The sequence below is a fragment of the Excalfactoria chinensis genome, chromosome 4, assembly GCF_039878825.1.
Source record: "Excalfactoria chinensis isolate bCotChi1 chromosome 4, bCotChi1.hap2, whole genome shotgun sequence".
Taxonomy (NCBI): Eukaryota; Metazoa; Chordata; class Aves; order Galliformes; family Phasianidae; genus Excalfactoria; species Excalfactoria chinensis.
Window position 1 is genome coordinate 84,885,107 of NC_092828.1, and position 25,805 is coordinate 84,910,911.

The window sequence follows — 25,805 nt, forward strand, 5'->3', positions numbered from 1 at the left end:
CTGCAAGAGCATGCAAAAGCTTCAAGATGTACAGTTTGCCCAAGAAAAGGGCTAAATACTCACTGGCTGGTGTGTATCTACTGTGTCTGGCAGCTAAATCTGCTTGTAAGGGAATGTGCATGCTTTATAGTGCAGCCACAAGTAGAAACCTTCCTCTCCAAAGAGGTGGATCAGCATAGGCATAAGGCTCAGAATGACTCATCAAGCCTTCCCTAATTGAGGCTCACAGTTCATGTGACTGAACCTACCCAGGTGGGAGAAGATAAGTAGAAGATGCCCAGAGGTGGTGGGTTCTCCAGGTGTTGTGAAGGCCCAGGAGGAGCAGCAGAGATCTGAGCCTGTAGATCCGATAGCTCCCAAAGGTATGTCTCTAACTTCAGGCTGATTTTACTGGGGAAAAATGACCATCTGTTCTTCTCCTTCCTCTCTGCTAGGGGGATTTCTCCCCATCAGCAGCTCATGGCTGCTCAGCAGGCTGAACAGACTGGTGTGGGGAGCCTTCTGTGTGCCTTCCTTACCCAATCTGTGGAGCAGTAAAATGCTTTAAGGTTGTCTCCGTGATGGTTTCCTTCCCTTCTTTTGAGCTCCCCAAAGCCAGTTTTTCTCCACAGAATGAATGGTTGCTACATTAGAGAGTGAGATCATACAGGATCTGACCACCCTGAAATTACTGGGGCTGCATTGGAGGGATGTGGAGATAATAGGTTTAATGCTGCTCCATGTTTTGCATTTCAGTAACTGGGCACTTTCCCACTAAGTCTTGGAATCCCTGTCAATAAAAGAAAAGGGAGAAATGAATAGGCTCAGCAACAAATGTACCCTAGCGGAGATCTTATTGGCATGGCAAGTGGTGAAATCTGGCTGCATTCCTGTTCAAGACTTTGAATGAAATATGTTGTTTCAGTTTTTGATACGCTTCCTTGAATAAGAATTACAGAGGCCCATTACTTTGCCTTCAGGGAAATGGCTTCCGAGACATCTTCTGCTTGTTTACTTCTAGGCTTAATTTCACCAGGCGTCGTCTCCATTCAGGTTTTATTTTTCTGAGGAAAGCACCTTCTTCTGCTTTTGGTTCAAAATATTTTCACCCTTTACTCAAACAAACAACAATAACAACAAAAACCCACAAAGAAAGAAACATTCTGAAATGTACCGTGCGCCTTTGGTTGGGAGAGAAGGAGTTTGAAGATGATTAGCCAACCTGAATGGGGAATCTGACTTAGACTTGTGTGTATGCTGGGACTCGGTGCAACCTTTCAGCAAGGCAGCACCGACAGCAGCAGCAGCAGCAGAATGAATGGCATTGCAGCTGCTGGGCGCAGCACAGCTTGTGCATTTGCATTCCGTTCACAGGAGCCGTGCAAAGGAAGCCCGTGCTGCTGGAGGAATGCACCTTGCCAAATCATCTTGGCAGCCGCATCCGTGCAGCCCATCCAAGAGGGGTAAATGAGAGCAGGATTTGGCCGCTTTCTTTTGGTTAATCTCTCGTTTTAGAAGAGCTCTGTGTTTGTCTGGTTGGCACGTTGATGCTCAAGAGCTCAATTCTACTTGTTGAGGATGTTAGTAGTCTGACAGCAGCCTATAATTACGGGATGTCATGCAGGGCTGGTGATAGATACAGCAGTGTTGGAATCTAGGGGCTGCTAAATTCATGAGGCACTCGAGGGTATCTTAGCAGTGAAACGATCCTTGGTGTGACTAAAGCATGTGAACACTTCAGAGCAGGCTTAATATAAAGCCTGCAAATTGTACCAATGAAGTAAATGGAAATATTAGTGTATGTGTACACATACAAAAATGTCTGTAGGCTTGGAGGCTTAAATATCAATTCAGTTTGAGAATTAGCTTACATTCGCGTTGTGCTATCTTCGTTTATGTAATTATCCACGCTCAGGTTATCTCTCCCCACAAAAGTCCGTGTGCATCATGGTGGTTTTATGTTATGCTGTAAGTGCATGTATTTATGCCACCAAAGCCAGTTGTCTCTATCTGTGTAATAGAAGCTTTGATAATACAGTTAATGTGGTACTAAAAATTCAGTTTATCCACTGGCCGTGCTGATTTTATTTCTAACTTAATGCAAGTTTAGGTCTGTAACCCAATATACCAAGATGAGTTGCTTTCTAGCGTTATTCATTGATTCAGCCCTGATTTGTCTGGAAAGGTGATTGACCTTCAGTAAGGGCTTAATTCCATATTTATAAAGGATGATGTTTTCAGCTCTATAATCGCCATTCTCTGTTAGTCTCAGCAGTCTTTTTGTCTCCTGGTGTATGAATGCAAGCAACTGTGCAAGCATCCACTGGCAGATGTCACTTGCTCTGCCACAGGACACTGGGCGTTCAGATCCCATCTCTCCTCCTTGGTAGATTTGGGGTTTTCATGTTTCTAGGGCATTTTATGTAATTGAATATCCAACAAGAGCACTGGATCAGTCCTTTTGCTTATGGCAAATCTAGCCTGCTGGTGACTGGAAAAATCTTGGCCCAGCCAGGTGTCTGAACTCTGCTGTTCTGTGTTTGGTGCTGTTGAAGGTTGATAAAAAAGAAACACCATCTGGAATCATTTTCTTCCTTAGGAAGATCTGAGGCAGCTTGCTGCTATGTGAAACGGAATTAGTCCCTCACTGTTAAAATGATTGTCCCCAAAGAATCCTCCTAGTGAATCTGGGCATATTGAGGGGCAAGAAGGGCTATTTGTGGGCTGGCTCCTGTTGGCACACATCTCTGCAGGCACTGACATAGGAAAACATGGGTAAAAGGGGAACTGCTGTGCCTTGTATGGGCTTTCCTATGCATCCAGATTCCCCATTTTGGTCATCTGAATAATTCAAAAGAGTAGAAAAAGAGGCTAGGAAGGTCGTTTCATAAGCGAATTTCTTTAACTATGTACTACACGTCTGTATTTTTAGAGAGAAAAGGTTAAAAAACAACCAAACCAACACAAAAAGCTGCTGTATTTGCTTCTTGGATAAAAAGGATTCAAGTTTGAAGCAGGCTAAAGGCAGTGGCTGTCAGTTCTAAGGTGGAAAAAAAGGCCAAAGCTCTGCCCAAAGTACTTTGTGGATTCAGTGGCTCTTCTGGTTCAAGTCTGTTTCATAGATGTTGTAGAAGGCCAGGCTCAGGTGCACAGAGTTACGCAGTAAAAAGGGAAGGAATGCTGTAGTGTAAGGCATGTTCACCCCTGTTCTGCTTTGCTTAATGTGATGTTTGGGAAATTTTGGGGGTGGGAGGAGATGGGTAAGAAAGGGAAGTGACCAACAACATTTGATTGATGTCTGTCTTATGTACTTTCTAACTTGCATCCACATGTGGAAGCACTGCTAATGAGCACGGTTTTCCTTGGTAGTATTTATGGAGCTATGACAGTTCAGCACTTAGAATGGCAGTTTCTTACAGAACCAGTGAGTGGCAACTTTTATACCAAGCATGTCTAAGGTTTTCTCTTCAGTAGGCACATGCAGGTTCAATTAAACTCAAAGTGATCCTAGGGTGTAATGATACAAGTAGATGGAAAACAAGGAAATTGAGGGAAGTGCTTTTAACTGCAGTGATCTGAAGTGTAGAAGATAAATAATACATAGATTGGCATTGCTCACTGAAGTCAACCACTGAGTCTGCTGGAGATTTTAGTGCTGAGAAACATGCGTGCCCAGAGGAAGCTCCTTCTCTGTGCAATGCTGGTGGTGGCAGGTCCTCTCAGCACCCTCCTTTCTCAGGTTGCTTCCTCCACCTGATGTTAATGATCTCCTTGCAAGAGTCGGTGGAGTCTGTTCCCACAGCAGGGGACACCTGCAGTCAGGAGGTGGGGAGAAGGGAAGGATGCTTGCTTAACTTGCTCCAGCATTGCTCAGCAGACTGCACAAAGTCCCTGCTGTCTGCATCTGTGCTCCTGACTAGGAGAACTTTGCACTCGGTGGAATTGCCTTCCCTTTGCAACCATTGATAGGATACACAATATGGTTCTGTTTGATTCTAACAAGGCAGATAAGACACACCTTACAAGCTGGTGGCAGTCTTCTATTGATTTTGAGTAGTTCTGCTTTCTCTTTTGACCAGTCATCCCTTTCTGTTGTGATAATTAAAGGACATTTTTGCATTCTGTGGCAGGAAGCCACGATTTTCTGTTCAGGATATGTTGAATTCCCAAATTACATGGAAAACTATTGGGAAATCCATAATTGCTGGGCTTTGGCAGCCTTTAAATATTTCCATGGTTACCGAGGGGAAGGAGGTTCCCATTGGTGGATGCAATAATTATTTCAGTGACAAGGATGAACGTGAATTTTGAAGTTCTTTGTTCGAGTATTATTTGTAGTACCAACTCAATTTTGGAGTGCACGGAGTTCAATTTCCGTATTCACTATTTATTGATTTTTTTTCAAAGCTGATAAATGAGAGGCATTAAAACTTCAGCTAATCCAGACAGTGGAATGATGTGGAAAACTTTGCTGCTGGTGCTTCTCTGTTGCATTCAAATAAGGAGGAAAGCCAGGCTCAGTGCTGTTTGATTTCGTTGTGTTCTGTGTGGGGCTTTCACGCCTGTGCCTGAAGCTGTTTTTATTGATCTAAAAATCCCCAGAAAAGGAAATCTGGTTAAAACAAGCAACTGTAACTTTGTACTTTCACTATAGAGCATCAATAGTCCATCTTATTACATTGGTGTCTCCAGAATATGCTTTTCACAGTCAACAAGAGTCAAATAGTACCTGTGGGTAGGCTTGAGGGGCATGGACGAGGTGAACATCAGTACATATATATTACACTGCGACTTCCTTTCTAGATGTTTCCATGAACAAAAGAGGGCAACGTTGACTGAATGAGTAGCTTATGAAATCTCGCCCAGTATTCCAGCAGGGAAGATGTGACTGTTCCTCTGGAGAGAGCCCCATCCTGTAACACTTGCTCTGCTTGTGCAAGGGATGCGAAACGACGGCAGCTCTTGGGAGCCACTTTCCTTTTGTGCCTGTTTCTGACTCCTCTTATCTTCTTCAAGGAGTGCCTATGTAGAGCAGAGGTGGTATGTTGCTATGCCGGATGACTTCTTGGTGCATTTACAACTTTAGCCTGACAATTACTAGAGTTAACGATTTACAACTGGGTACTCTTGCCAGTTTTTTGGGGGGCTCATTCTAAGCTTTAAATAACAAATCTTCAAATTTGTATCCTGTGGAGAGTCTCAGCATGTTTGTTTTCTCAAGGGAAGTTAAGGCACATATTAATGTCAGACCGCATTTGGGCTGAAAGCATCATGCGGGATCTGTTTTATGGGATAATGCTCCGTTTTTATTTCTATTTTCTGTGCCCACCCCTTACTCCTACCTACCCACAGCCCCAAATTAGGGCAGCTAGACATTTTCTGGTTGAAAAAGCTCAAATGCAGCTGCCCTGAGTGCATCTCTGTGCTAATGACATGGGTGCATGAATAGAGGCAAGACTCAAGGCACAGATGTGGAGCAATTTGCACCGTGGCAGCTGCAGGCAGAGAGGCAGATCATATGTGGAAAGGTGGACGCTTGAAAGCATGTCTGATTTAGCCAGGATTCAACCCAGGGGGCACAGTTAAAGCATTCAGCCCCTTCTTCCAAGTAACAGTGATAGGATGAGAGTTGATGGCCTCAAGTTGCACCAGGGGAGGTTCAGGTTGGAGATTAGGAAAGCTTATTAGGATGAGTCCCCAGAGATGTTCCAGAACAGTGGAGATGTGGCACTGAGGGACATGTTTATGGGCACAGTGGGGGTGGGTTGGACCAGGCGATCATAGTGATCTTACCCAACCTTAATGATTCTATGATACTAAAGGAAAAAACAAAAGAGCCACTCGCCACAGCTCCTAACCACATATGCTAAAGTGATGCAGAACAGTGGAAAAGCAGTCTTCTAATACAAATGGGAGGTTAAAAAAAGAGGGTTTTTTAGATAAAATTTCGTAGTGGTTTCTAAAACTCAGAAAGCAACGTGGATGCTGCTGCAAATGCTGAGATAATTGTGGGAAGCTTGGCTTGTATCCAGGAAGGCAATGAGTGTGGCTGCTGGTTACAACCTGATGCCACGGCTGCTGCCTTTTTAAAGCATTTAACCCTTTTAAAAGGGTTTTGTAATCCATCAAAAGTGTGGATGCTGTGGGGTCAGCAGAAAGCAAGCCATCAATGACACTTATAAGAGTGCAGCAGGAGGATGGTAAAATGCAGAGCTGGTCCGCAGGGTAATTTGTACACGTGGAAAAAAGCCCTCCTCCTTTTGGCCTATGATGTAACCGAGCCCTGAAGTAAAAGCTACCAATGGGGATATTTAACATCCTTTCCCCCCCCCACTGGAAATGAAAAAATAAAGCAGACAAGCAAGCCTGCCATCCTTCAAAGCCTCTGGGAAACAGGGACAGGCGAAAGGAATGGTGCAAATCAATCTACATTACATTACCTCACTAGAAGGACTTGAAGGGACTACAGAACATTTTCATTAATCTTGTATGGGGCTGCTCAGTGTCATCCTAAATTGCATCAAGATGAGATGAAGCCAGCACACACCATCAGCACACGGGCTGGAGGGAAGGAAGGAAAGAGCTGGGCCAAATTCCCCTTCACAACAAGGTGATGAAGAATGGATTTTATGCCCAGCTCAGGAGCTTCATGATGAGCTCTTGCTGTGACCAAGCAAGAGAAGCAGCTCTGAGCCCTGTGGTTCCCCACCTAGTTTGAGGGTCAGAAGCAATGGGGAAACACCTTGCGCTTATCCCAAACCTTTCAAATAGAGGATCTCTGCATTCCCGGTTTGTCTGAGTGCCATTTAAAAGGGGGTCATATCCAATGAGAAGATCCCTCTGTCTGCATCGGGCTTTGTTCTGTGACTGTCCTGAAGCAGGCACGCTGTCAGCATCAGCACCAGTCTTAGCAAGGAGGTGGTGGTCTGTTTATGTGGGCAAGAGTGCATTTGGCCACAACAATATCATAGAATCACTAAGGTTGGAAAAAAACCACTGAGATCACCAAGTCCAACCCCCTCCCCACCTCCACCATGCCCACCCCCACGACCCTCAGTGCCACATCTCCACAGTTCTTAAACACCTCCATGGATAGTGACCCCACTGCCTCACTACTCTTTCGGAGAGTAATTTTTTTTCCTAATATCTAACCTGAAAATAACTTTAGCACCAGATCCCAAGGGGGTATTTGTTACAGCAGGGTCAAGTCTACCTTGGGAACAGAACCTCCTGGATGCTGCTCTGCTGCTGCTTTCTTGTGAACATCATTTTCCCCTTCCTTGCTCACAGGGTTTTCCAGAATGTTACGGTCACAAATCTTCCTAACTCTCAAGTCTGATTTCAGTGTTTATTTAAAACACTTCTCCTTTTAGCAGTTCTTTGGAAGCTACAGTGTGAGACAACTCATTATAGCATGACGGAGGGACATGGACATATGTATGCACCAGACTCACGTATGAATAAAACTAGAAAAGGAATGCTGAGGCAAGAAATAGAACAGCAAAGACAAGTGGGAGAACAAGCAAGTGTCAGATGCTTCGGCCTCCACAGAAGGGGAATGATGCTGCTATGGTTAGCCACAGCTGTAGCTCCTGTCTCAGTCTGCAGGGATGAATAATCTCCATTGCCCCATTTGGTGGATCCAGCAGCAAGGCAGAAGGTGTAGGAGCAAAGAGAGGGACCTAGGTGACCTCAGTACAGGCTAGAAGGGCAAAGCCTTCATTGCTTCCCATGGCTGGATTGAACAAGCAGTGGTATGAACTGAGCTCATCTCTCAGCCAGAGTTGTATCTGCACGTGTGATCCATCAGGTGTTTTGGTGTGACCTTTGGCTTTAAACCAGCATGCAGCACTGTGGTGGAGATGTGTCCCTCAGTGCTGCATTCACCCTTTTCCTCAGTACCTCCAGGGATGGTGACTCCACCACCTCCCTGAGAGATGCACTTTTGTTGGAGAAGGGAGTTTTGCAGGACTGATGGATACAACCAAGTGAGGACTGAAGGCTGTTGTAGTGGCAGCTGCTGTGTTGACAGGACAGTCCCTGGACATGGCACTGTAACATTTCCTATTCAATTACATGGGGGCACTGCCACTGATGGGAGCTGTTGCCATGGCTATGTGATAACTGAAGCACATTCCAACAGAGGTCCCTCTGCAGCCTTCCAAGGTTTCCCTTAGGCTTGTGCTAATGCCAGGGCTGCTCCTGATCGTGGCAGCAGTAGTTGTGTAGGCTGCTAGAAAACACAGAAATAAAGCAAATCGACCCAAAACGGGAGGCACTTGTGGGATGTGAGTGTGGATTGTGCTTGGAGCAAAGCAGAGCTGGCAAGGGGATGAGAAGCTGCCATTGGTTTTGGGAAGTGTGAGCCAAGCCTTGTGTGGGTGTGACAGGGCTGAGACGCTTGGTCCCGCATATGACACAGCCGTGACTGTCACCAACCCTGCTCTCCCCACTGTACCAACTAGAAATAAGATTTGCCCGTGGCAGTGTCTGCCACTTTTTGTGGGTGCTGTGTTTTTTGGGGGAATGGTGGCTATCTGATGAAAGATAGCATTAAAAACTTCTTGCAAATGTGTAGAGCCTCTGACAACCATCCTGCCCAGAGACATGGTGGGGCTGTGAGAGGGACCTTCCAGGGGTTGTTCTGCATGGTCTCCCTGCATGAGCCTTCCTAGGTGTGTGAGAGCTGGGGGTGGATGGGGTCCTGCCCAGATTCTTCACTGCTCCTTCCACATGAACTGCAGGGCATGCTGCTGGATTTTGTGCTATCCTTAGTTCCAGAAATGCCCTTCAGCCTTGAGGTTTACAGCAATACTTGGAAAGGGTTTCCTGTAGGTATGTTTTCTGCCCATGTGTTTTCTGAACCATGATTGTATGTTGTGTAAAATACTCTGGCACTTTGCATGAGCGCCATCAGGGCTGAAACATCAGTGAGCAAGCTGGGAGGGTTGAGGAAGTGTTGTGTGTGCCCTGGTGACCACCCTTGGCACTCTGAGCATCTTTCCCTGGCTCCTCAGTGACACTTGGTGTTGTGTTTTTTCTGGAGCATCTGTGTCAGTGTGAGTGTGCTGGTGTGCATGGCGTGGAAACGCAGCTGAAGGCTGAAGCTGGAATGAAGGGCATTGTAGGTGAAATAAGCTGTTGAGAGCTGAACTATAAGCACTAGGTTTAGGCAAATGTTTTAATGCAGTCACAGTGTTACTCTGTGTTACTTGATGACCGCTTTGTTGTTATAAGCTGGACTTTGCCAATAACATTATCGCATGTTGTGTGGTTCTGAATGCTGGCTTAATCTCAGAGAGAACTAATCCATTTCAAGAAGCAAAGTGTTGCTTTCATTGTATGCTTTAAATCATCACTTTCCCTTTTCTCTGGGTGAGAATCTGAGCCTACCACTGTGTAATTTAAGTGACTAAGATGGCTTTATATTGTCACTGTTGTCAGCAGTTCCAGTTTCCATCAAACAGATACTTTTTGGTGCGGGGAATTCAGTATTCACATTGTCATGCTGGGTGCAAACTTCCATGTTAAAATACAGCTTAATGCAACAGAAAGTTGTTTCAGCTCTCCCTGAAGTAGTCTGCCCCACTCTAGGCAGACCAGTTCTGGGGATGGAAAGGGCACACACAGCTAGAACCAGCCTGGAACTGGGAGAGAAACACCAGGCATAGGTGTGCAGGATCTGAGAGGTCACACCAGGGACTGGCAGGATTTCCTTTGCCCAGTTTCAATCAGTGTGGCTTGGAGGCAGTTGCTTAGTGATAGTTCTTAACAGAGGGAGGAATTGTGCACATAGTGAAGAACTGGGACTGCAATCAGAGGTCTGCCCATGCTTTGCTTCCTTCTCATGCACTACTCAAGCTGCAAGATTTCTGCTCAGGATACTGAAAATCCTGCAGCTTATTCATAGAAAGCAATGCTGCAGCAGTTGTCATATGGATGTCCCCATTGGAGAGAAACTGTAGTATGAGCAGAGCCCTGTCAGGAGCTGATCTTTACATCACCTGGTGCAAAAATGTGTGAAACTGAGAACTTTAATTAACTGCCTGAAAGCACTCAAAATGCTTGCCAGCAATCAGTGGTGGGTCCTACAGTCTTCCTCTATGTGTGTCACCTTTCTGGGTGGCAGCAGCTGGCGAAGGGGTGCTCCCTAGCTGGTAGAATGTCAAAGAAGTGGGGTCGTATCCATGGGGAAGGCCTTGTGACAGGCAGAAGTTGTAGTGTCCCAATGGACAAGTGGTCTGCTCCTCCTCTGGGTTTTGGTGGACGCACATCTCATGGGAAATGATGTATCTGCAGTGCCTGCAAACACAAGAGTTCAGCAGGTTTTTTCTCTCCACAAACCCTTTCAGTTTCTCCCTGTCAGCACTCCCATGCTGCGGTTCGGGGAGCATTTCTAGGTGGGTGTATGCGAGAGCAGAATAGGACCCGTGATACTTAAGTCAGCCTCAAGTGGGAATCTGGAGGAGGAGGAGCACAAATGGAGATAACACTTCAGCTTGGCTTTGGAAAATTTGCTTTTTCATAGAAGACATTTCATTTTACTTTTTTCCCCCCCATTTTTCCTAACTGAATTTGCTGTTGCACAAAGATGAGCACTGTTTGGAAACAGGCACGTCTTACTTGAGGAGGTGACCCACTGGTTGAAGATGTCACCAGGAAACGATAGGATGCTGCTTATAGCATAGAATCTAAGAGTAACCTTCCTGCCTGAGGGCACCTCTAGTCTTGGCTTTGAGGTTTCCTTCCATCTTCTGTGCTGTAGTCCTGGGGAAAAGGCTGACCTCTGAGAATAGAGTCACTTGCAGCCATAGAGAGGTTTGAAGGCTCTGTTCAGTTAGCTGAAATGCTTCCTCCACACCTCTGCTGGAGAGATCTCTAACAGGCCAGCTCCTTGCTGAAGCAGATAAATTAAAAGGACTGGAAGCATTAATTGGTGGTGCTCCTTGATGAAGGTAGCGATGTGTGCTGAGATGGAGGGAGCTGCCCTGGCGTTAGGCTGACGGTTGAGAAAAGCTGAAGGAACCTGTCCAATTGCTAAGCAGTGCTTCTGGGAAGACTTTAAAAAGAAAAGAAAAATCAATTGAAACCATCCACTCATCAGAGAGTGAGGGGAAAAAAATCATACTTGCAGGTCTCTGTGCAGCATGGGGAGCTTTTATAACAAACACATGAAGCGTCCTTACAACTGATGCTTTCTTGCTAGGACTCAAAACTAAAACTAGTTTGCAACCTACAACAAATCTTATTGACAGGCGAGACAATGTTTAAGGCTCAGTATTTCTGTTTCAGGAGTTTCTGTTATAGAGGATGGTGCAACCGTTTTTCATACGGAAACATCATTTAATTAAGACTTAAACAGATGGTGAACAGGGACGGTATTGTAGGCTTCGTCGAAGTAAAATCTAAAGGGCACAATAATATTTCCACTTACAGCGGCTTGTTTTGATTCCTACCAACAAATAAATTAATTCCACGTGTCAGAGCAAAACATTTTCACTGTACAGTTCACGTGTTGCTGCTTGTGTGTTAGGTGCAGATCACAAAACAGGTGCACAGTTAATCCCCAAAGCAGGTACACACCTACACGTGGAGCAAATTATGCAGTGCTTGAAATCTAGCGATAACTGCATGAAGGGGCAAAAAAAATCCTTATTGCCATAACCAGAAACATCTCTCTGTGAGTTGCAGTCTCACCATGTGCTGTACTCTGCACCCCCTCTTTGTGCTTGCCTGCTTGCAGAAAACCCATAGCAAGAGGAAAGCAATTGCAGGATGTGTTTGTAGATGGTGCTCAGTAACTTTTCCCCTACAGCACAGCCCCACTAAAGGTTTTGCATCCGAAAACAAGAAGGTGCTGTATCTAAATCAAATTGCAATGAAACTTCTGGAACTGAAGGCAAAGCGTCATTTTGATAAGGACACTTGCCTATCAAAAGGGAGAGGCTGTGCTGGCCCTGCAGCTCACCTTCAGAAGGTGAGAGCAACCCTGCTGAGATAAGTGCCCTATTTCTGGGCATGGCTTGGCGGCCTGTCTGCCTGCTGCCCTGAAAGAGGATTCTGGGAGCCAAAGGTCACAGCAGATAAAGCAGGGTATTAGGAGCTGTCACACTCTCCAGTCTCTCTGCCACTGCTCACTTCATTCTCACATGAGGGTCAAGCACAAATCCCAGCTCAGCAGTTGCTCTGCTTTAGCAAGAGTACTTTGGGCATCCATTACATCCCTGGGGTGGAAATACTTGTCCAGAAGATGGTGCTCAAAAGACCCTGTAGATTGCAAGCAGAGTTGGGAATGTGTGCCTGGGCTGTGGCTTTTCATTGAAATACTCTGAGTAATATAACAGTGGAGGCAAGCATCACTAGAGATGTCCCATTTTATAATTAGCACATTGCTAACAACAGGAAGACTTTCCCTGAGCGAGACCTAATGTCATTAAACTTAAACCTGGCAAACATCAGTTAGTGGAAACAAAATTAGCCTTGTCTGGGAATAGCAGCTCCTGCCTCAAAGTGCTATTTGCCCCAAACATACAGGCGACAGCCTCAGAAACTGTAATTAGAAAACCCTGCCAGACTTAAAAGGAGATTCTTTCACCCGCAAAGACCCAAGCTCATAAGCTTCTCCTATCGCCCCACAGCTTGGTGTGTTTAATGGCCTCATTGCTGAAAGTGATAACCAGACTGTGTTGGATTTAATGTGGGACCATAGAAGTCTGAGGGAAAATTAACAGCATCAAATAGCGTCTCAGTCGCTCTTGTTTGGTTCTTAGGGTTGAATAGATGTGCTTTTTGTCTTCTTGGTTGCTTGTTTGTTCCAACCATGTTGTCACCTATTGCCCTGTTCTTGCGTGATCTTCCTCCAGGCAGTGTCCTGTTGTCATTCCCCAGCTCGCAGGGCTCTGGTTGTATCAGCATCTCGAAGATGTGTGACAGCAGGAGCTGTGTGAGTGTGGCATGAAAGTTAATAGCTGGTGAAAGGATAATTTAACGGAGCATTAAAAGGCCAGATTCTCAGGTGATACCCACTGATGAGAAAATCGCACCAATTTGCACCAGCTGAAGCTGCACTGTGTGGATCTCTGGGTAAAAGTAGCTTATGTAGTTAAAATTTCACACTAACTTATCTGGAGAGAGGGAATTAAACAACAAGACTAAGCATCTCCCAGAAATAGATGCATCAGTGGGAGTTGGAACAAGGTTCTAAAAGTAATTACTATCCTGCCTGGAGTGTCAGATTCATCAATAAAAGCAAAGCCTTTCTGTAGTAGTGTAGCTGTATAAAATAGAACACACCCCACACTCTGCACTAATGGTTGGGACTCAATATTTTGTAGAAATACTGAAATAGTGGGAGCGTGTCTGGGTGGAGAGGTGAAACCTGTAGGTCAAGGCTGGGTAAAGACTGTGCAGTTTGATCCCTCCTTTGGGGGCTCCATGGAAACGATCACTGACTGTGCAGCATCTCACATCCCTCTTCTGATGGCAGCAGATGGCCAGGGCTGCTCAATCCCAGATTAATCAAAACTCCATTTGGAAGAGGCGTTGAGGAGCAGTCCAGGGATGGGACTGGGCTGACAGAGGAGGCAGTAGGATTGCATCTGCTGAAAATCCGTATGGGCTTCAGGGCGCGAAATCAAAGAATAAAGTTCCAGGAACAGAGGTCTTCAAAATGATGGGGAAGACAGTCAGGATCTGGGGCACCAGCCAGACTGTTCCCCTAGGCTATTCCCAGGACATGAACATTTGCTATGGCTTTGCAGGAAACAGTTATGTGACAGCATTGTAATGCTGAGGATCTAGAGATGTATTTTGCTACACTGCAACAGCAGAGGGCTGTGCTCGGGGGAGTAACCAAGCCCACAGGGCACTGGTCACTGCTGTGTGTAGCAGACCTTGCAGCTTGCTCGGCATGTTGTTCTGTGTGCACGGTTGCTTCCTGAGGAACAGTGGGACTTGCAGCATTGCCTGGACTTTTGGACGACACACACGTGTCTCCTCTTGCCAAAGGAAAGACTGGAAACCCAACCAACAGATACAGCAATGCAAGATGTAGGGAGAATGTTGACTCTCAGTGCTTTGGTACTTCATTGCACCATCAAATGTCCTGCCAGAGGGATAATGTACTCTTTCCTCCCTTTTATCCTTTCTCTATTCAAAGATCAGATAGTGAGCAACTCCGGTTGCACCAGAAATAATGTTTCTGTTTCTCTATGTCATGCCAACAGGCTGAAGTAGCTTTAGGCGGAGTTTAGTAATGTATGATATTAGGATTGGACTTTGCTTACGAACAGCAGTCTGGGTGATTGTTGCTGCTGTTGTTATTTTACTTTTTTAATGGATTTGATGGACTTGCATTTTTTACAGTGCCTCATGATGATGCTCTGATTGTCATTGACTTGAACACTGTCAGTCCTGGCCCAGCACTTAATCCAGAACTTGGTGAAGTCATTTAAAAAAGCTCTTATTAATTTCACTGGGTGCCGTGTAAGATTCAGGAAGATGCTACCAAAACACGAGCCTTCTTGGTGATGCTTTCTCACAGATTTATGAGCTGCTGGGAAAGATAATTAAAAGGGAAACGACGTAACTGCGATTTAGTGGAGACCAGTATCTATGCAGTAATGAAAAATGTTCCAGAACTTTTCCTTTCGGATGCCTACCTCATTTTGGGGGGCTGCATAAATCATCCCCGTAGGTTTGCAATAATATTTCTACAAGGGATTTAAAGCCTGTGTTTGACAGTATTCCCTGTGCTGTGTTCCCTTCACTGCATGAATGTTCTTTGGCATTCAACAAAAATCCAGACTGCTTATGTTAATCTGATTTCCCCAATCAAGCCACCCTTAAATGCATTTCTTGCTGTGTGGTGAGTCATGCTGTAATGATCAGATCCAGGTTATTCTGGGTATTGTGCAAACATGAGACAATGTCTTTCTTGAAAGATGTGGAAAGCACTTCTCTCCTTATCTTAAGAGACAAAGGGATTATAACCTTTCTAACTACTCCAAGCAGATGCCAAAACTTCTGATTGCATTTGAAAACAAAATTCACTATATTTTAAACAAGGGAACAGAGATCTGATGAATTATCAGGTGAAATCAAAGATCCTGACTGGATTGCTGCAATGAAAGCATGGTGGAATAGAGATGACAAAAGTTGTAGCCATAGTCTGTGGACAAGAAAAATGTGTATTAAAAGGCCATCCAGGACAACTAATTTGTGCCACGGTTACATTACAGGCGTAATGTTTATGTTTCCTTGTCCCATGCTCTTTCTCTGCAGTTAACAGAGAATTTCTGGTTGCTTTAGTGTAGTCCTTCAGTCAAGATCGCCTGACTTTGAACAAGAGCAGTAATTTAAGTGTATGTTATCGACATTTTGTTTCTGAGTTGCAACTGCACATCTAAAGTTTAATCCAAATGGCGAGATTGGGAGCTGGAGGCAACGCAGCTGGCAGCACTAAGCCCTAGCTAATTAACTGTGCTGCAAGGCAGACTTATTAGCTCAGGCAGCAGTTTCTAAACAGGAGGGGTCTGGTTTACTTGTGAGGAAGGGGCTATAGTAGCATGGGGGGGGGGTCAGCAGATCATGTTTGGGCCATGTAGGAGTGAGGCTGAAGAGTTGTGAAGACCAGGTTGGACCACCTTGGTGCCAGTTTGCTGTGCCACTGCCCAGAGCCCACGCAATGCACGGCCACATACATTCTGGTGAGAAGGTTCTGCATCATGTTCAGAGCCAGCAACTCTCGTGTGAAACTAAATTCAAGTTTGCAGTTAGCCTGAATAGGAATATCACTGCAGGCTCTCTTCCTTTGTTCTGCTAAATGGATATATTCTTTTCTCTAGGAAGGCATAGAGTGTTGTTATTTTGCTTCACATGGGTGAGAAACTGTAATTTTCACCTGGAAAAATACCGCTTCTCCTTTGTCTATTGATTAATTTCTCATATGCGCATTTTCTGAAGGGCTATATCAGGCTGACGGCTGTGCTCCTTTCCTTTCTGCTACCTGGGACCCCGTGGGAACAGGAACATTTCCAAGAATCTGCTGCTTTAGATGCAGTGACATTTATGTTTGTTTTAAGTTACGTCGTTCTTCTATCTGTGACAAAACCTCGGAAACTTATAACAGTTCCCTTTGGTTTTTTAAACCTAAATGCAGAAATTTCATTAAGTTATTCATTCTCCCTCGTTTTCATTGTGATCACCAGCCATGTCAATCACAGTAGTGCTTCAAAGAGAGAGGCTGAGCTGTGCATCAGATATAACTTTATTCTTTGTATTTATAAGGCAAAGCATAAATTCTAGCAGGTCCACTAGTCATATCTATTGATTTGGTACTTAATCACATGAACACAATGAATATTCAGTGCCTGTACGATATAAAAAGAACAATCAGAATAAGCTATTATAGGTGCTGGAATCTCATTTAAAATCTAATTAGGTCTAGTACAAAACTAGAGGAGTCCTGTCTGAGTAGGAAGAAATGGATGTGTCTATATAACAAGTGAAATGTCTTCTTTTTTCACCCATCTCCTGGCATATGTTAAGAAGCTAACATTTTTCTCAGCTTCCACTTAGAAAACCATTACTCTGTCTAGCTTGGGCAAAGGCTCATGACCTCATGTTTTAATTTACGGACTAAGGCTGATCATTCTGTATAACTGCATTCTGCTTCGTATGCAGCATGGCCATAGACACAATGTTAGGGCTGGTCACTGCAACTCAAGCAGTAGCTTTGTAGCTGTGACTGTTTCACAGCTCTGCCTGCAATTAGTGTTGAGTTGGCCACAGTGCTAATGGGTCTCTGCAGAGTGAGGCTCTTTCAGAGGTTCTTTTACAGTAGAAAGAGTGGAGGCAGTAGGAAAATCCCACCCTGCATTTGAAAACCACTTAAGGCACTAAGATGTCACACAAGAAATCTTTGGTAGCAATTGTATTTTAAAACCAATCTGTGCAGACTACCAGAGTAGGACAGAGCCTGCCTTGCTATTTCTATGTGGAAATATATGGATGGATGTACCTCTGCCAGTGTTACACACACGCCTGCATGATTAAGTAAAAATAGATTATGATTTGGTTCAGCACTTACATTTTGCTAGAAAGTGGAGTGCCACGAGATATGCTTTTACACGGATGCTCGTGTAAGTGAATAAAATTGGTTTTCAGAACAAGTGTTGATTGCCTCGGGGCAGATGAAGAACAGAACTAAGGAAGATAAACACCTTTCAGCCAGCTGTATTCTGCAAACAGGACACAGCCTTCTGTCTTCAGGGTGCATCTTCCTGTCAAAACAGTGCTAGCAAAGGGAGTCTGTTGTTTGGTGCCTGTTCTAGTTTCCCTTGTGCTTTTCTTGGTGAACCAAAATGTTTGTAGGAGTAGTTCAACCAACTGTGTAAGATTATTCGCACTCTTGCTGTCTTTCATTCCTTTGCTTTTTGTTGTTGTTTTACACTGGAGATGAAGGAGTGCAGTTGGAGACCAAGTCAGGAAAGGCACTTAGGGTTTTGCTCACTGAGAGTCTGTAGTCCTCACACAGGCGATGTTTTTCCTGCTTTTCATTCAAAAATAAGTTTAAAAATGAGGTTAGGCTTCTAATCTGATTTACCTTGAAACACTGCTAACTTCAAATGGCTATAACTGGCCACTCCAATTGCTAATCATGGGGATTTTACTTCATAAGGAGCTGCAGGAAACAACTAGAGGGCTGTGAGGCAGTTCAGGAGAAGCTTTGCCTCATGGTTAGGTGGTTAGATGACTGTGCTTGATGTGCTCACATTACGCTGCCGTCTTTTAGTCATCTTTTATTCAGTGGCTGCATCTCAGTTTTCTCCTCTTGTGCTGTTTCCAGCCCATAACAAACATTCTGATGTTTCAGGTGAAAGTTCCAACCTTATTCCTTACAGCTCAGATCATATAGGTTTCCCCTTGAGCGAAGTCTGAGGATGGTAGTACCATGGGTTAGCAAATTTGGAGGTTAGATTTTGCCCAAGAAGCTGGTTAGCAGCTGCTCAAATACACACCATGCTGAATGTTAATTTCCTGGAAATACAGCTCTGGATACAAAACTGACATTTCATTCAGGAATTAATTCTGTTGTTGCTGAACATTTGGAGCTGGAATGATCTTTATGCTTTGAAAACGTGTTCCTATTCCACCTCCATTGGTTTCTGACAGCACAGAAGCCAAGGCAGCTGTTCTAGGAAAAGTGCCATTTGCAACCACGTACTTTGATGGTAAAAGGCTTAGCCTGAAGCAATGTTGCAATGACTTCAGAGCTGCCAACTGCAAGTGTCTCTGCCCCAACTGGCTGACTAGAATTAATATCATTATTCTAAATGTAATGAATTATATTCAAAAGTACTTCACATGTAAGTAGAGAATTAAAGGAAATCAGGGAAAGTCATTCTAATATTCAGTTTGCATACTATGCAGTAAGGACATACTCCTTGCTAGTGTTTCAGAACTATATAGTACCACTGTATTGAATATGAAGATTCAAAAGTATAACCCAAGTAGTGCACATCTTCCCACCTGAAATGACTCTCAGTTTCCATCATTTCAGTCCTGAAAATTTGAGTTATTGAGACTTGGTTTGATTTCCGTATCACAGTCAGTCAGGAAAAGTCTCATGACATCTGTTTGCCAAGGAGAAATTATACTCAGGAAGAGCTGGGCTGGGCAAGAAGTGTCTTGATAAACTCCAGTTGCTCAGTGACACATCTGTCCCTAGACTTTGTAGGCTGCTGCATATGGACCCTAATTTTTGCCTGCTGTGTATTGCCTTCCATACCTACATTGTTCCTGAGATTTGATTTTTGGCTCTGTTCCGTGTCATGTGAGATGAATGGCTTCAATCAGAATCTCTTAAGCCCACTTCAGTCAATGGTAACCCTTTGTGAGATGCTGATGAATGCATTGTGGTCTTGCTCTGGCAAGGCAAGAGGCTAAACATAGGGCACAATTTTAACTAGATTCTAGCTAAGAGGCTCTTAGGCTTTGTAAGAATTTCCAGTGATGGTTTCATTTGGGCTCTATAAATGGAAACCAGGCAAGAAAATGAGATGTCTGCTCTAAAACATTCATATTGATTCCAGCAGTCATACTCTAATTGTTCTGACCAGTTAATTAATTGGGGTTCTGAGTGGGAAGTGGCTTAAGTGGCAGTGTATTTTGCAGTTGCCCCAATGGACAGCAGCTGACCATGTCTGGTATTCCTCGTTAACTGAGTATAAATATCTAAATGCATTAAACCGAGTGACCAGTGTTAATGAAGTTTATCACAGCACTCGCAGCTCTCATTTGTCTCTTGCAAGTGGGTTTTGCAAGGCTGAGCTGATGAAAAGTGCTCCTTCCAGCTCCAGGCAGTATTTACAATGGTTCCTCTTTGTGCTTGGAGCATTTTCTTGTTTTAGAGACCTTGGAGCATCTTGCTGTCTTAGTCAAGTTTGCACATGTGGTTTTCTGCCTTCATTTTGCAGCTTTTGCTGATAGGACTCTGTGAGATTCTTCTGAATGTAATATTAGCATATTCTGTCCTCTGAACTTCCATGTTCCAACCAGAGGCTTTTAGCTGATTATCTCAAGTCTCTTCTCTCTAATGACTTTCCAGTTTCTTGATGTTGAGCAAAATCAGCGGATAACTCTCTCTATTAGATATAATTATCTAATGTATATTGAGCTTGGGAAATTATTCAGTTAATTTTGTCTTTAGTCTTCCATTTCCTGTTAGAGATTTGAAAGCGTCAGCCTGCATTTCTCTCTTAATTACTGCATCCTGCTGATTTCTTGTTCCATTTTTTAAAGATAAGCACGTGCTTAAATGAGAGCCTTTAAATGCAGGAATAAGAAGTCTTCATCAAACTGTGATTGTGGTTTGAGTGCACTAATATCACTGACTGAGGTGAACCATGATTTTTTATTACAAATTCACTACCAGAGTAGCATTTGTGTGTGTGTGTGTGTGTGTGTGTGTGTGTGTGTGTGTGTGTGGAGATGGCAATGGGGGAGGGCCCGCTCCCTATAGGAGGAAAAATGTCTTTCTCTTGATTAGATTTTCATACTGCTTCTACTCTCCATCCTCACTATGCTGAGTTCTTGTTCAAGTGAATATACGTTAATGGGAATGATCATGCCCCATGCTCAGCTGCTTTCCATCTTTTTTCTTTAAACATTTGTCAGCTGTTGAGTTGATTAGGAATAGGCTGTTACTGTGCGAGGCCATCCAGAGAAGGGACTGCGCTGCCTACTGAATGCCTCCAACTGTGCATCTGGGATTGCTGTCTGTGCCACAGAGCCTTTGTTGCCGTAACTTCTCTTGCTGGTAGATGAGGAGAAATCTTTCCCGTGGCTTTTATAAGGTCATAAAAATCATTTTAAAGCCTGTTAGTCCACACAGGTTTGGTCTTCACCACTGTAACTACCCTTGCTTTCATGATGTAATGTTGCTGGGTGGCTCTGCACTGGGTTTTGCCACAGTGCTGCCAGGACAGCTGAGTATTTTGTTCTAAGTGAAGCAGCTTGCAGTGTTACTGCATTTCTTCCCCCTCCTTCAAATCAAAAGTTGCCTAAAACTTACTTCTCCAATTTCTCAGAACAGTGCTAGCTGAAGGGGTCCTCTGTCTATGGTTATTCCATTCTGAACAGAGCATGTTATTTCTTATATTGTGAGCAGAACGTTGCTACCACACGTTCGCATTTTAAAGTATGTAAGGAAAACATTCTGTTAACTCAGCTGAGAAAGTCAGCCTGGATCTCACTGCTGGATTTCCTTCCCTTGCTTATTCTTGATGTCTCTTGTCCCCTTTTCATGAGTGCTAACTTTATCGCAGAGCAGTCTGACAGCAGGGACACGCTGAGTTCTTCTAGTTTGATGTTTCCATTGCAATATTAGGCTGAATGGTAGCTGGCAGCAAAATCCATCCCTGTACCTCCTGAGACTCATTAAAACCAGGTAACTCTGAAGTGCGGCAAAATGATTTCTGTTTGGGCTGTGTTGCCAATTTAACAGATGTGTGAAAGGTAAAATGATGAAGTAGTTTCTTCTAAGGAAATTCCTCTAACTTTGCACTTTCTTAAAGCTTCCAATAAATGTTCTCTTATCAGGTAAACTCTGTAGACATAACTGCTCATAATCACACGCTGAATGCTAAGACAAAGTACAGATTTTTTCTAGCATCACAGACTTTCTTACACAGCTTATTATAATTGCATTAATTTGTGCTTACACTACTTGGGAGTATAATTATTGCACCATTTCAGCACACATACTGGTAGAGCAACGGAGCTGCTTCCAGTGGATCTTGTTGGCAATGGATGAGCTTTACCTCCTCCAGTTCTCCTTCTCCTGGAGACTGTGCAGCCCTCATCTCAGCCCACCATGTGGGTGCTCAGCACACACTGCTGTACATGAACTGTCCATTTAGCAAATGCTTTTGTTCAGGCAATGGATTTAGGAGTTCTACATAAACAAGCAACTTTCAGGCTAGGATAAAACCACAGTTAGATGTTTTGGTTGAGTTCAGACCGAACTGAAATCTTTCACATTTTGAGATTTTTCTCCTCTAATTACAAGATTTTTGCTGTCAAGTTACAGAGAGAAAGGAAGGGTTGTTCTGAATCCCCAGGCAAGCCCGCTTCAATCCCGTCTCAAACTTTTAGCTCTCATCATAAAGAAATATCGGCTGTAGTTTTATTTTTAATCTCCCCTTGTGAAAGTGACAGACTGAAACCGCGTGAGCCCTGACACTGGCAAAGAAATAATGCCTCTCTCAGGCTGCTCAGTCCTATGGAGGTGTCATGCAGGAGGTCAAGGCAGCCACAGGAACTGCCTCAACACTGAGATGCAATGGTGCGACCTGTGGTGGGCTGGTGGCTGCCAGCCAAGGGTCGCTGCAGCTAAGAACTGTGCCTGCCAGCACCCAGCGCAATGTGTGTGCAGCGCCGACAGGTTGTCCTAATTTGCTTTTAACGCACAAAATCAAACGGGAAAATATTTGATTTGACAGGGCAAACAAATGGTGCTTTTGTGGAGAAATGATACTTTCAGCATATGATAGCCATCTGCCTGCTCCTCGCTGCGATTGTTGGGAGTTATAATTGGACACGCGGCTTTGACACCTACAGCGAGTAGCTGGCGCTGCCACCAGGCAATTTTAAGTGGGACAGAGCGTTTATGAGTGTGAATTTTCACTTGGCTGCCATCCAGTCAGCCCTGTTAGGGACCAACGAGTGATCAGGGATAGAAAATGGTTAATGAAGTTTCTGCCTTCAGTTAAAGCTAAACTCAAAAATGGCAGGTGTTTTTGTGTGGATGGTGGATAGAGATCCTCCTTGAGTTAAAATGAAACATACCAAGCATTTGTGTGCTGTATCACTGAGCTCTGACTGCTCTCTGGAGATGGTAGCAAACCCTTTGTGGCATGGGGAGAGTGTGGCAGTGCTGTGGTGGGGGCTGTTGTCGTTGGTGCTGGGTCTGCCAGGAGTCAAGTGGCGATGTGGCTCTGGCATTAGTAATAGGCTTGGAGGAAACAAGCTTTTAATACATTGTGCCTGGCTCATCTTCATTTCATATTGGAGAGAGCTGCTTTAACAGCACATAATGGGCCAGTCGTTTCCCATTGGGTTTTACTGATATATTTGAAATGTGACTGCTTGCTGACAATCCAGTGGCTCTTGCCCAGGCAGAGGAGGGTCAGTATGGCCGTGGTTTCATAGCTAGGCAAAAGCTATGCCAGCATAAATACATTCCTTGGCACCACAGAGGTTTGTTAGAGCCAAGACCCAGTTTCTTTATTTATTGATACATTTATTCTTGAAAGAAAAAGGACTGGACAAGACCAGAGCGTGTCTCAGTCCCTGCCCCACAGTGTAGACCTGGTGCCTGCGCTTGACCTCCAGCAACTGTGGGCTATGCGTGGCATAAGTGATACTGCTGCAAAATTGCTGTTTGTTTATTAGTGGAGGTTAGATGGTTCAGGAGTGGTTTAGATACATTTGCTTCTAAACTCTCAGGGGGACCATCACCTGCTTTTCTCAGGTTTAGGACATTGACTAATCCTAAATTCCAAAGCTGCCTCAGTTCCCTCCTTTACTGCATTTCCCACTCTGTCCCAGGTGCTATTTAGCTTAAGGGAGTGCACTGTCCTAATTATCTACAAACAAAAGCACAAAACCAAAGGTGGATTATCTGTTGTTTTTGTTCTCTGTTGAGGGAACAGTGCTCTTTGTCCATGCATTTCAAAGCACACTAATGTTCATGAACAATTTAAAGGAGAAATATTTGATTCTGCAGGGGCGTTGGTAATGACTTAATCAAAGGCAAAATGCCCCTTTGCTCCAATTTAATGTTCTTACAGTTTAGTTCTTATTAGCATTGATTTTTCCCAAGCCTTTAGCATCCTATTTATGAAAGGCAACATAATGAAATTTAGCAATAAACAAGAATGTTGGAACAACAGAGCAGACCTTTATTCTGCTGGCTGGTATGTAGGTGTGGAACATCTGCACCTCCAGAAGGGCTGTATTTCAGTGGGCTTATACAGGCACATGGAAACACACTGTGCCCCCATCACCATCCATATGTAGGGTGGGAGAAGGGACACGCTGAATGTCTAGTCTGATGATGTTGGCATGTAAGCCAGTTGGGAATCTCTGACATTCTCAATTAGAGCTTGTTTGCACAATCTCTTTGCAATTACCATGCAGTTTGCAGCCAGTGCACCTGAAGGCTGCTCTGGGACAAGCTAAAATCTCACTGTCAAAGCTAGGAAATATAAGTGGCATTTGCAGTGCTAACAGAGAAGGATCTAAAATAAATGCCTAAACTTTCCTCAGACCTTTCAGTGGTCACCGGTCCTTCCGCAGTTCCTCACACAGACTGGTTAAAAATAGTCTTTCCATTTTCATTTGATTGGTTGCAATGTCTGCATCTGTGCTACAAAGAACTTCAGAGGAGAAAATAGTGCTTATTAGGGGTTTCTTAAGTAGGACCTCCCAAATACTGAAGAGTCCCGAACAGATAAGGCAGTAAGTCTATATAAAAATGTGGTAAGTCATTACCACCATCCTCCTCCCCCCAGTATTTGTCTTAGATTGTTCATGAACAACAGCATGCTTCAAAATGAATGGGCAAAACCCATCCATGGATGTCTGAGAGTGCTTGCTCACCTCGGAACACCTGGTGGACTGATGGGTGCAGCTTTTGGCTGCGCTGCTGTAATGTAAGCTGAGAAGTGACTTGGTATTTATGGATAGTAAAATTCCAGGGCATAAGTCATGAGACAAAGAAAAGGAGCAGTATCTGAGAAACAAGCTGTTCGCTGTTTTGCTCAGCTGAAAGATACTGTTGGCAAAACTGGAAAACTGCGGGTCAGTTTAGTTCAGCTTTGTGATGAACTGTGTATTATCCCAGTAATTATATTTGACAGTCAAAGATCTTGGGTAAGGACAAAGACCATTTAGTTTTGCTTAATATATTCTCTGCACACTCAGTCCAGCTGCCCCAAATGCAGCTGCCCAAATCTGTCTCGGCTCCCAGAACTGATTCCTCCGTCCCCTACTCCCTGCTGTGGACAGGGTTAAGCAGCGTTCTGCCACAAGAGGGATTTCTTGGAGCCAAAACCTGGATTCAGCAGCTCCTCCTTGGCCTGCATTGCGCCTGGGAAGCTTCGGAGAAGTGATTTATTGGGTTGAATCCCACCCTTCACTTCTGACAGGGAAATGGTGGGAATGCAAACGCTGTGTCCAGAGATCGTAGAACTGGGTAGGAATTTTTTGCGTGTTTTTGTGAGAGGAACAGCAGCTGTTCTAATTCATCTTCTAATTTCTAAGCTTCTGAAATCACGGATTTGCTATAATTAATGATTTTTATTTATTTTTTTTCTTTTCTCCCCTGCAGAACTTTGTTCATAGTTCAATAATTCATAATTCAAACCTTTTTACGTACTGAAGGGAAATGCAGGCGTTTTCCTGCGGTACCTCCCAGTAAGAGCCCAGTGTATCCTCTGGGTAAATGGCCAGGTCAGCCTGAGATCTGAGCTAAGAAAGCACAGAGTTTGCTACCTCGGGCCATTGCACCGTAACCGTGCAGCGTGCTTTGCTCAATTCGCAACCACCGCTAAACCTTCAGGCTTTGCAGGCAGAGCTCAGAGGAAAGCTCTGCAGCACGGATGGATCCTGCAGCACCACCTACGGCGGGTTGGCTGGGCGCTTCTTTCTGCAGGTGCTGATGCTGAGCATCATTTTCTGCTATTTCCACTTTCCGCTGGGCTGCTACAACCCAGCCTTTCGGGGGAACGCCGTCTGCAGCACCTGCAGAAGGAAAAGCTTTCTCCTTGTCCCCAGCAGCCCCCGTGCAATGGTTTCCCTCCCCCTCATGCTGCCGCGGGGCCGTGCGGATGGTCCCCGCCGTGCGGATGGTGCGGATGTGACGGGAATGAGAATCGCAGAGCTCTGTCCTCACGCGGCGCTCTGGAAATGAATCGCTTTGATCTCAGGCGGATTTCCCCGCTCTATTTTTAGATGAGGAGAGGATAACCGAGGGATGTCGGTTCTGATGCAGACAGAATGGAGCTTGAGATGCAGTTTTCCTCTTGGGACAGGAGAGCAGGAGGAGGAAAACAAGGCAATCTCCAGCAGTGCGTCTGAGCCTTCTGGTGCAGAAAGGGAGCGCCGAGCCCCTGAGGCTGCAGAGGGATGTCCCCAAATACAGAGTACACCACATAAGCTGATAAATCTCCCTATGCTGCCTCTTGCTGCTTTCTGTGTAACTCACCATTCTGCAGCAGCCCAGAGCCGGCAGCTGTGATTGAATTCAGCTTTGTAGTGTA

General features: G+C 44.5%; 1 long non-coding RNA gene across 2 annotated transcripts in view; it reads left to right on the forward strand.

The window, feature by feature from the left end:
* The first annotated feature begins 304 nt into the window (after nt 1-304).
* Nucleotides 305-25,805, forward strand: part of LOC140251906 (uncharacterized) — a 29,728-nt gene continuing 4,227 nt past the window's right edge. For both annotated transcript variants that reach the window (XR_011903489.1, XR_011903488.1), the window contains exon 1: nt 305-362. This is a non-coding gene — a long non-coding RNA (uncharacterized lncRNA). The remainder of the gene's footprint in view (nt 363-25,805) is intronic.